The sequence below is a fragment of the Hyperolius riggenbachi genome, chromosome 2 (genome assembly GCF_040937935.1).
Source record: "Hyperolius riggenbachi isolate aHypRig1 chromosome 2, aHypRig1.pri, whole genome shotgun sequence".
NCBI lineage: Eukaryota > Metazoa > Chordata > Amphibia > Anura > Hyperoliidae > Hyperolius > Hyperolius riggenbachi.
The window spans coordinates 156,763,233-156,775,381 of record NC_090647.1 but is presented as its reverse complement, the minus strand read 5'-3'; the positions used below and the strand labels follow the sequence as shown (position 1 = coordinate 156,775,381).

At 49.0% G+C, this 12,149-nt stretch overlaps 1 protein-coding gene across 3 annotated transcripts in view; it reads right to left on the bottom strand.

The window, feature by feature from the left end:
* HTR2A (5-hydroxytryptamine receptor 2A) overlaps nucleotides 1-10,441 on the bottom strand; it is a 197,535-nt gene extending 187,094 nt beyond the window's left edge. For all 3 annotated transcript variants that reach the window (XM_068265209.1, XM_068265211.1, XM_068265210.1), the window contains exon 1: nucleotides 10,187-10,441. The gene's annotated coding sequence lies outside the window, so the exon portion shown is untranslated. The remainder of the gene's footprint in view (nucleotides 1-10,186) is intronic.
* Between the last annotated feature and the right edge of the window lie 1,708 nt (nucleotides 10,442-12,149).

Genomic DNA, 12,149 nt, shown 5'->3' with positions numbered 1-12,149 from the left:
TTCCACACCGCTGAGCCACCCTGGGATGTGGGCACTATGGGGACCTCAGCAGCTGATGCTGAAGGGCAAGTTGGCTGGCTGTACATAGGTGGCGATACATGGTGCCGGACTCTGCCACCAGCTGTTTCTGACGAAGAGCTTCCCCAGCTTCTTTCAGCAACTTCTCTCCTCCTACTACTCTCTGACTCCCCCTCTGAACTGTCCCCCTCTTCATCTCCTCTATTGGGAACATACAGAGGATCCCTATTACCGTCATCATCGTAGTCATCCTGCCCAGCTTCGCTTGCCTCAGACAAATCCAAACTTGCACCATCAGTAGGTCCTTCATCCTTCTGACACGTTACATCCATAGTGTTGCCGCGTAACTCAGACATATGAGCTGGTGAAAATTCACCTGGCTGTAACAACAATGGCTGTGCATCAGTGATTTCAACACTAAATAATTCTTGCGAAGTGTCAAATGCAGCGGAAGTGGTGCTAGTAGTAGCGCTGGTGGCTGAGCAAGATGAGGTGTTCTGTGTCGCTAAATACTCAACCACGTCCTGACAATCTTGGGAGGTGATGGGACGTGCCTTCTTCCGAGCACTGTACTGTGGGCCAGGTCCACACGAAATTACATTTACACGACCTCGCGCAGACCTGCCGGGTGGCCTTCCTCTGGCTCTGGCACTACCTATTCCTCTACCTGTTTTGTCCATATCGGGTATGCACGGAGTGTTATATCACACTGCGTGCACTCACGTAGGTAGGTGGGTTCACTTAACTGCACAGGTATGCGCACTGATGCGGTGGGTTCACTGAACAGAACAGGTATACAGTGGCGGGTTCACAGAACAGGTATGCAGTGGCGGGTCCACTGAACAGAACAGGTATGCAGTGGTGGGTTCACTAAACAGAACAGGTATACAGTGGCGGGTTCACTAATCAGAACAGGTATACAGTGGCGGGTTCACAGAACAGGTATGCAGTGGCAGGTTCACTGAACACAACAGGTATGCAGTGGCGGGTTCACTGAACAGGTATACAGTGGCGGGTCCACTGAACAGAACAGGTATGCAGTGGCGGGTTCACTAAACAGAACAGGTATACAGTGGCGGGTTCACTAAACAGAACAGGTATACAGTGGCGGGTTCACTAAACAGAACAGGTATACAGTGGCGGGTTCACAGAACAGGTATGCAGTGGCGGGTTCACTGAACAGGTATACAGTGGCGGGTCCACTGAACAGAACAGGTATGCAGTGGCAGGTTCACTAAACAGAACAGGTATACAGTGGCGGGTTCACTAAACAGAACAGGTATACAGTGGCGGGTTCACTAAACAGAACAGGTATACAGTGGCGGGTTCACAGAACAGGTATGCAGTGGCAGGTTCACTGAACACAACAGGTATGCAGTGGCGGGTTCACTGAACAGGTATACAGTGGCGGGTCCACTGAACAGAACAGGTATGCAGTGGCGGGTTCACTAAACAGAACAGGTATACAGTGGCGGGTTCACTAAACAGAACAGGTATACAGTGGCGGGTTCACAGAACAGGTATGCAGTGGCAGGTTCACTGAACACAACAGGTATGCAGTGGCGGTTTCACTGAACAGGTATACAGTGGCGGGTCCACTGAACAGAACAGGTATGCAGTGGCGGGTTCACTAAACAGAACAGGTATACAGTGGCGGGTTCACTAAACAGAACAGGTATACAGTGGCGGGTTCACAGAACAGGTATGCAGTGGCAGGTTCACTGAACACAACAGGTATGCAGTGGCGGGTTCACTGAACAGGTATACAGTGGCGGGTCCACTGAACAGAACAGGTATGCAGTGGCGGGTTCACTAAACAGAACAGGTATACAGTGGCTGGTTCACTAAACAGAACAGGTATACAGTGGCGGGTTCACTAAACAGAACAGGTATACAGTGGCGGGTTCACAGAACAGGTATGCAGTGGCAGGTTCACTGAACACAACAGGTATGCAGTGGCGGGTTCACTGAACAGGTATACAGTGGCGGGTCCACTGAACAGAACAGGTATGCAGTGGCGGGTTCACTAAACAGAACAGGTATACAGTGGCGGGTTCACTAAACAGAACAGGTATACAGTGGCGGGTTCACAGAACAGGTATGCAGTGGCAGGTTCACTGAACACAACAGGTATGCAGTGGCGGGTTCACTGAACAGGTATACAGTGGCGGGTCCACTGAACAGAACAGGTATGCAGTGGCGGGTTCACTAAACAGAACAGGTATGCAGTGGCGGGTTCACTAAACAGAACAGGTATACAGTGGCGGGTTCACTAAACAGAACAGGTATACAGTGGCGGGTTCACAGAACAGGTATGCAGTGGCAGGTTCACTGAACACAACAGGTATGCAGTGGCGGGTTCACTGAACAGGTATACAGTGGCGGGTCCACTGAACAGAACAGGTATGCAGTGGCGGGTTCACTGAACAGGTATGCAGTGGTGGGTTCACAGAACAGGTATGCAGTGGTGGGTTCACAGCACAGGTATGCAGTGGTGGGTTCAATGAACAGGTATACAGTGGCGGGTCCACTGAACAGAACAGGTATGCAGTGGCAGGTTCACTGAACAGGTATGCAGTGGTGGGTTCACAGCACAGGTATGCAGTGGTGGGTTCACAGCACAGGTATGCAGTGGTGGGTTCACAGAACAGGTATGCAGCCAGACAGGAACAAGTTAAGCCTAACTAATCTTTCCCTGAGAGACAGTCTGCAGCAGCTCGCCCTACTCTCACTAACGCAGGCAGCACACGAGTGACCGTAATGGCCGCCGCTGCCTGCCTTATATAAGGGGGGGTGGGGCTCCAGGGGCTAGTGTAGCCTAATTGGCTACACTGGGCCTGCTGACTGTGATGTAGAGGGTCAAAGTTGACCCTCCATGTGCATAATGGGGCGAACCGAACTTCCGCAAAGGTTCGCCTGCGGGACGCGAACGCGAACCACGGAAGTTCGCATGGAACCGTTCGCAGGCGAACTGTTCGGCCCAACTCTAGCAGACACCTGAAAATCGCAATGTGGGCAGCAGTGACCAGAAAATCGTAATGTGGGCAGCAGACACCTGAAAATCACAATGTGGGCAGCAGACACCAGAAAATCGTAATGTGGGCAGCAGACACCAGAAAATCGCAATGTGGGCAGCAGACACCAGAAAATCGCAATGTGGGCAGCAGACACCAGAAAATCATAATGTGGGCAGCAGACACCTGAAAATTGTAATGTGGGCAGCAGTCACCAGAAAATCCTAATGTGGGCAGCAGTCACCAGAAAATCCTAATGTGGGCAGCATACACCAGAAAATCGTAATGTGGGCAGCAGACACCAGAAAATCGCAATGTGGGCAGCAGACACCTGAAAATCGTAATGTGGGCAGCAGACACCAGAAAATCATAATATGGGCAGCAGACACCTGAAAATCGTAATGTGGGCAGCAGACACCAGAAAATCATAATATGGGCAGCAGACACCTGAAAATCGTAATGTGGGCAGCAGACACCTGAAAATCGTAATGTGGGCAGCAGACACCTGAAAATCGTAATGTGGGCAGCAGACACCTGAAAATCGTAATGTGGGCAGCAAGCACCTGAAAATCGTAATGTGGGCAGCAGACACCTGAAAATCGCAATGTGGGCAGCAGACACCTGAAAATCGCAATGTGGGCAGCAGACACCTGAAAATCGTAATGTGGGCAGCAGACACCTGAAAATCACAATGTGGGCAGCAGACACCTGAAAATCGTAATGTGGGCAGCAGACACCTGAAAATCGTAATGTGGGCAGCAGACACCTGAAAATCGTAATGTGGGCAGCAGTGACCAGAAAATCGTAATGTGGGCAGCAGACACCTGAAAATCACAATGTGGGCAGCAGACACCAGAAAATCGTAATGTGGGCAGCAGACACCAGAAAATCGCAATGTGGGCAGCAGACACCAGAAAATCATAATGTGGGCAGCAGACACCTGAAAATCGTAATGTGGGCAGCAGACACCTGAAAATCGTAATGTGGGCAGCAGGCACCTGAAAATCGTAATGTGGGCAGCAGACACCTGAAAATCGCAATGTGAGCAGCAGACACCTGAAAATCGTAATGTGGGCAGCAGACACCTGAAAATCACAATGTGGGCAGCAGACACCTGAAAATCGTAATGTGGGCAGCAGACACCTGAAAATCGTAATGTGGGCAGCAGACACCTGAAAATCGTAATGTGGGCAGCAGTGACCAGAAAATCGTAATGTGGGCAGCAGACACCTGAAAATCACAATGTGGGCAGCAGACACCTGAAAATCACAATGTGGGCAGCAGACACCAGAAAATCGTAATGTGGGCAGCAGACACCAGAAAATCGCAATGTGGGCAGCAGACACCAGAAAATCATAATGTGGGCAGCAGACACCTGAAAATCGTAATGTGGGCAGCAGACACCAGAAAATCGTAATGTGGGCAGCAGGCACCTGAAAATCGTAATGTGGGCAGCAGACACCTGAAAATCGCAATGTGGGCAGCAGACACCTGAAAATCGTAATGTGGGCAGCAGACACCTGAAAATCGTAATGTGGGCATCAGACACCAGAAAATCGCAATGTGGGCAGCAGTGACCAGAAAAACGTAATGTGGGCAGCAGGCACCTGAAATTCCTAATGTGGGCAGCAGTCACCAGAAAATCGCAATGTGGGCAGCAGTGACCAGAAAATCGTAATGTGGGCAGCAGACACCAGAAAATCGCAATGTGGGCAGCAGACACCTGAAAATCGCAATGTGGGCAGCAGACACCTGAAAATCGTAATGTGGGCAGCAGACACCTGAAAATCGTAATGTGGGCAGCAGACACCTGAAAATCGCAATGTGGGCAGCAGTGACCAGAAAATCGTAATGTGGGCAGCAGACACCTGAAAATCACAATGTGGGCAGCAGACACCAGAAAATCGTAATGTGGGCAGCAGACACCAGAAAATCGCAATGTGGGCAGCAGACATCAGAAAATCATAATGTGGGCAGCAGACACCTGAAAATTGTAATGTGGGCAGCAGGCACCTGAAAATCCCCCTGCAGAATTTCAGAGCGGCCCCCCCCCCCCCCCCCCGGGGCCCGCTCGTGGCCGGTTTTTGGGGGCTGGAGGGGTGGCAGCATGAGGGGAAAGACTTGCCCACAGTCGGCGGGGAGAGGGGAAGTTCCCCCCTCTCCCTCACCTCGGGGCTCTCCCCTCTGCGCCCCCCTCCAGCTAGTGAATGTGTGTGGGCAGCGGTCACCAGAAAATCGCAATGTGGGCAGCAGTCACCAGAAAATCGCAATGTGGGCAACAGTCACCAGAAAATCGCAATGTGGGCAGCAGTCACCAGAAAATCCTAATGTGGGCAGCATACACCAGAAAATCGTAATGTGGGCAGCAGACACCAGAAAATCGCAATGTGGGCAGCAGACACCTGAAAATCGTAATGTGGGCAGCAGACACCAGAAAATCATAATATGGTCAGCAGACACCTGAAAATCGTAATGTGGGCAGCAGACACCTGAAAATCGTAATGTGGGCAGCAGACACCTGAAAATCGTAATGTGGGCAGCAGTGACCAGAAAATCGTAATGTGGGCAGCAGACACCTGAAAATCACAATGTGGGCAGCAGACACCAGAAAATCGTAATGTGGGCAGCAGACACCAAAAAATCGCAATGTGGGCAGCAGACACCAGAAAATCATAATGTGGGCAGCAGACACCTGAAAATCGTAATGTGGGCAGCAGACACCTGAAAATCGTAATGTGGGCAGCAGGCACCTGAAAATCGTAATGTGGGCAGCAGACACCTGAAAATCGCAATGTGGGCAGCAGACACCTGAAAATCGTAATGTGGGCAGCAGACACCTGAAAATCGTAATGTGGGCAGCAGACACCAGAAAATCGCAATGTGGGCAGCAGACACCAGAAAATCGCAATGTGGGCAGCAGTGACCAGAAAAACGTAATGTGGGCAGCAGACACCAGAAATTCCTAATGTGGGCAGCAGTCACCAGAAAATCGCAATGTGGGCAGCAGTGACCAGAAAATCGTAATGTGGGCAGCAGACACCAGAAAATCGCAATGTGGGCAGCAGACACCAGAAAATCGCAATGTGGGCAGCAGACACCTGAAAATCGCAATGTGGGCAGCAGACACCTGAAAATCGTAATGTGGGCAGCAGACACCTGAAAATCGTAATGTGGGCAGCAGACACCTGAAAATCGCAATGTGGGCAGCAGTGACCAGAAAATCGTAATGTGGGCAGCAGACACCTGAAAATCACAATGTGGGCAGCAGACACCAGAAAATCGTAATGTGGGCAGCAGACACCAGAAAATCGCAATGTGGGCAGCAGACATCAGAAAATCATAATGTGGGCAGCAGACACCTGAAAATTGTAATGTGGGCAGCAAGCACCTGAAAATCCCCCTGCAGAATTTCAGAGCGCCCCCCCCCCCCCCCCCCGGGGCCCGCTCGTGGCCGGTTTTTGGGGGCTGGAGGGGTGGCAGCATGAGGGGAAAGACTTGCCCACAGTCGGCGGGGAGAGGGGAAGTTCCCCCCTCTCCCTCACCTCGGGGCTCTCCCCTCTGCGCCCCCCTCCAGCTAGTGAATGTGTGTGGGCAGCGGTCACCAGAAAATCGCAATGTGGGCAGCAGTCACCAGAAAATCGCAATGTGGGCAACAGTCACCAGAAAATCGCAATGTGGGAAGCAGTCACCAGAAAATCCTAATGTGGGCAGCATACACCAGAAAATCGTAATGTGGGCAGCAGACACCAGAAAATCGCAATGTGGGCAGCAGACACCTGAAAATCGTAATGTGGGCAGCAGACACCAGAAAATCATAATATGGGCAGCAGACACCTGAAAATCATAATGTGGGCAGCAGACACCTGAAAATCGTAATGTGGGCAGCAGACACCTGAAAATCGTAATGTGGGCAGCAGGCACCTGAAAATCGTAATGTGGGCAGCAGACACCTGAAAATCGCAATGTGGGCAGCAGACACCTGAAAATCGCAATGTGGGCAGCAGACACCTGAAAATCGTAATGTGGGCAGCAGACACCTGAAAATCACAATGTGGGCAGCAGACACCTGAAAATCGTAATGTGGGCAGCAGACACCTGAAAATCGTAATGTGGGCAGCAGACACCTGAAAATCGTAATGTGGGCAGCAGACACCTGAAAATCGCAATGTGGGCAGCAGTGACCAGAAAATCGTAATGTGGGCAGCAGACACCTGAAAATCACAATGTGGGCAGCAGACACCAGAAAATCGTAATGTGGGCAGCAGACACCAGAAAATCGCAATGTGGGCAGCAGACACCAGAAAATCATAATGTGGGCAGCAGACACCTGAAAATCGTAATGTGGGCAGCAGACACCTGAAAATCGTAATGTGGGCAGCAGGCACCTGAAAATCGTAATGTGGGCAGCAGACACCTGAAAATCGCAATGTGGGCAGCAGACACCTGAAAATCGTAATGTGGGCAGCAGACACCTGAAAATCGTAATGTGGGCAGCAGACACCAGAAAATCGCAATGTGGGCAGCAGTGACCAGAAAATCGTAATGTGGGCAGCAGACACCAGAAAATCCTAATGTGGGCAGCAGTCACCAGAAAATCGCAATGTGGGCAGCAGTGACCAGAAAATCGTAATGTGGGCAGCAGACACCAGAAAATCGCAATGTGGGCAGCAGACACCTGAAAATCGCAATGTGGGCAGCAGACACCTGAAAATCGTAATGTGGGCAGCAGACACCTGAAAATCACAATGTGGGCAGCAGACACCTGAAAATCGTAATGTGGGCAGCAGACACCTGAAAATCGTAATGTGGGCAGCAGACACCTGAAAATCGCAATGTGGGCAGCAGTGACCAGAAAATCGTAATGTGGGCAGCAGACACCTGAAAATTACAATGTGGGCAGCAGACACCAGAAAATCGTAATGTGGGCAGCAGACACCAGAAAATCGCAATGTGGGCAGCAGACACCAGAAAATCATAATGTGGGCAGCAGACACCTGAAAATTGTAATGTGGGCAGCAGGCACCTGAAAATCCCCCTGCAGAATTTCAGAGCGGGCCCCCCCCCCCCCCCCGGGGCCCGCTCGTGGCCGGTTTTTGGGGGCTGGAGGGGTGGCAGCATGAGGGGAAAGACTTGCCCACAGTCGGCGGGGAGAGGGGAAGTTCCCCCCTCTCCCTCACCTCGGGGCTCTCCCCTCTGCGCCCCCTCCAGGTAGTGAATGTGTGTGGGCAGCGGGCAGCAGCGGCGGCGGGATACATACCTTCTTCCTTGCGTTCCATCGCCGCCTTCTCGCTCTAGCGGCTGACGTCACTTCCGGAAGCGGAAGTGACGTCAGCCGCTAGAGCGAAAAGGCGGCGATGGAACGCAAGGAAGAAGGTATGTATCCCGCCGCCGCTGCTGCCCGCTGCCCACACACATTCACTAGCTGGAGGGGGGCGCAGAGGGGAGAGCCCCGAGGTGAGGGAGAGGGGGGAACTTCCCCTCTCCCCGCCGACTGTGGGCAAGGCTTTCCCCTCATGCTGCCACCCCTCCAGCCCCCAAAAAACGGCCCCGAGCGGGCCCCAGGGGGGGGGCAGGCCCCCCCCGCGGGCGCAGGCGCTGCAGGGCCTATTGTTACGCCCCTGGGAAGGGGCCATCCCCAAACTGTTCCAACGAAGTTGGTAGCATGAAATTGTCCAGTAGGTCTTGGTATTCTGAAGCATTCATAGTTTCTTTCACTGGAACTAAGGGGAAAGGCTCAACCCCTGAAAATAACCTCAGACCTATTACCCCCTCCACCAAATTTACACTTGGCACAATGCACAATGGCCTCGATTCATAAAAGTGCTGTCGGGAAGGTAACGTCGAGCGGGGAAACACCGCTGTCGGTATTTCCGCCTTCAGGGTGGTAATTCATAAAAATTTTGCTACTTGTGACAGGCGTGCGGAGATATTCCGCTGTAGGCAGGCGTTAGGCTGTCGGGAGACATGCGGAAACAGGAGAAGCAGACGGAGTCCCTCCGTGCGGTGTTCTCTCTGCAGCTGCTTGAGAGGTCTGTCCCATTCACTGCACTGTATTCCGCACGCTTCTCGCCACATCAGAGGTAGCGGTAATACCCGTCCGCATACCGCTACCTCTAATCTTTATGAATTGACATTTGTTACTTTTGCTATGATAATCACCGCGCAAGGCGGTGATTTACCACTCTGCTCGCGAAAGTCGGCTTTTCATGCGGAAAAAGCCTTTATGAATACAGATTTTGCTGTGTGGTCGGTAAAGTGAGCAGTTTTCAGCATTTCCGAATGCGGGAATGCTTTATGAATCGAGGCCATAGTCAGGCTCTTTACACTGGTAATGCGCATGTTACCTAGGTAATGCAAGCTGCAATATTTGCACAGTGTGCATTATGTACTTGGCTTAGTAAGTATTGATAAAATTGCCATGTCTACCTGTGCACCGGTATTTTAATAACCTTTAGGGTCCTTTTATACATGTGCACTATCGTAGCCATTAAGTTGCACTGCTCATTATGCTGCTGTTGGACTGGAAAGAAAAACACACAACTTCCGTTGCACTTTTGGGAGTCACAGAGTAACGTACAGCAGCTCACACTGCAGGCAGTGTGGCATGTCTCATTGACTTTAATGGCCACTGCGACGAGCTGTGGCAGGGAAAAGTACCGTTACCTGAAGCAGGAAGTTTAAAAGGGCCCTTAGTGATTCAACCTCTAAGTGACTTCTAATAGAAGATGGCTACATCAAAACCGTTTTATTTATACTTATATACTTATGCACTGAAAACTTTAAAAAATGTTTTTTTTATAAGTATTACAATTATTTTGCCAAATTGGGGAATATTTATCATAGGTCAGTGTGTACAATGCTTTAATTTTAAACAAAAGAGCGTTAAATACTTCTACAAGAACCTCTATACGCTGTATGTACTGTCATTAGATTTGATGACTTTCACACACACACACACACATATATATATATATACTGTATATAATTGATTTATAAAGCGCCAACATATTCCGTGGCACCACTGTACACAGTAGAAAACGAACATGGGGTACATAATTATACAGGCAATAGTAAACATTAAAGAGAACCTGTACTGAGTAAAAATATTTAAAATAAACACATGAGGTAACTTCAAATGAACATTGCATAGTTACCTTGCCATCAGTTCCTCTCAGAAGCTCGCCATTTTCTTCTGACAATAATCCCATCCAGTTCTGACAATATTTTGTCAGATCTGAAATATATCAGTTGCTGTCAGTAAAATATCAGTTGCTGTCAGTTATAGCTGAGAGGAAAACGGATGTACCAGGCAATGTCCATGTTTCCCTATGGCTCAAGTGGGCGATGTTACAGTTTAACTGTGTGCTGACCAGGAAGCTGTTATGGGGTAACGGCCATTTTCAAAATGGAGGACGGAAAATTCCCTTGATCACATTGAACAAACAGGACGCGGGACAGGAGAAAGACACTGAGGAGTAGACTACATGGAAGGTAAGTATGACTTGTGTATGCCTATTTTGACTTTTATTTTCAGTACAGGTTTTCTTTAATATACAAAATACAGAATTGTTAACAAAATACAGAATCAATACAAAATACAGAATTGTAATGACAGTGACAAAAGTAATATGGTGAATAAAATGTATAATGAATTCCAAAACACAGCAGGGAGAGAGAGAGCCCTGCCCTTGTAAGCTTTTTTTTTTTATCAATCACCTTTTTATTGAAAGCAAGAAAGATATCAAACATAATAAAACAATGTATAACAGGCCCTTGTAAGCTTACAATCTAAAGGAAATGCACCAAATGAACTATATATATATATATATATATATATATATATATATATATATATATATATATATATATACATACATATATATTAAATATACATTTCATATGGTGCATGCCTTGTTTCTAAATGACTTTCTGAGTAGAATTGGATTTGGTAATTTCATTCCAATGCCATCATGTCACACATTGCTCCGATAATGGCTCGTGAAGCTTATCCACAGGGAAACTGAGCCCCTCATTTACAACACATCACTGCATCCGAGCTGCTTCTAGATGATGGATCACAGGCAAGGAGTCTTGTGCAATCCATAAACAATGCAGATACAAATCTGAGGCTTTGTTATGTCTGTTTAAATAAATATGGATATGAATACACATGTCCGGAAAGTTTATTTATTTCCCTAATTTATTTACATTCGCTTAGCACATGACTATGAGATTTTGATAGAAATTTAGTTGAAGAAAATTGGACACCGCAACCGATTCGTGCTTCTTTATGTTAGCAGGCTTGTAGCCCTGGATCACGCGCTAACTCTTTGGTGAGGTCTCCTTTAAGGTATTGTTCAGAAGCTACTGTACCAAGGTGCTCACCGCTCAAGGATTGGATGTGCTTTCCTCTGTTAAAGTGTTGTCATTGTGTACAGTAAATGTTCTTCCTTCCTTGAAACCTAGTGCTGCTTGTAGGGCGGCAGCAAGGACATGTCAAATGTTTTACTTGGAGATTATGTTGTTTTTTCCCTACATTGGCTGTGGTAAGCTGTCATCTACCTGTGTGTTTGTTATAATTGGGTCTGATCTGTGAATGTTACCATCAGGCCTGGATTTACATCACAGGAGCCTATAGGCACAGATGTCCTGGCACCTTAAACGTCATCCTCCATGGACCTTTAACCCCTGCTAAACTGCCATGTACTGGCTGGCCCAGCTGTCAACATTCCCCTACTTCCCCTGCCTGGAGTAGGTACCCACGGGTGCTCCTTAGTATTAGGTAGCCAGAGGTAACCTAAGTATTAAGTAGAGTTGCCCCTGACTGATCGGGTAAGTAAATCTCATTTACACTCTGCTCAGGACTCTGTATTGGGAAGGAGGGAGGGAGGCACTCGGGGAGGGACGTGAGCCACCTTTTGCATCATGAGGTGCCTGTAGGTACATGCCTACAGTGCCTTATGGTAAATTCAGCCCTGCTTACCATGGTTTCTCCTTGCAGTAAACTCTTAAATCCATTACTGCTAAAGAGGCCCCTTCTGATTTCCCTCCTCGCCAGGACCCTTTGTAAGATCCAAGCTGTGCTCCTCTCCAGGAGGCCATGCTACACTTAAAATC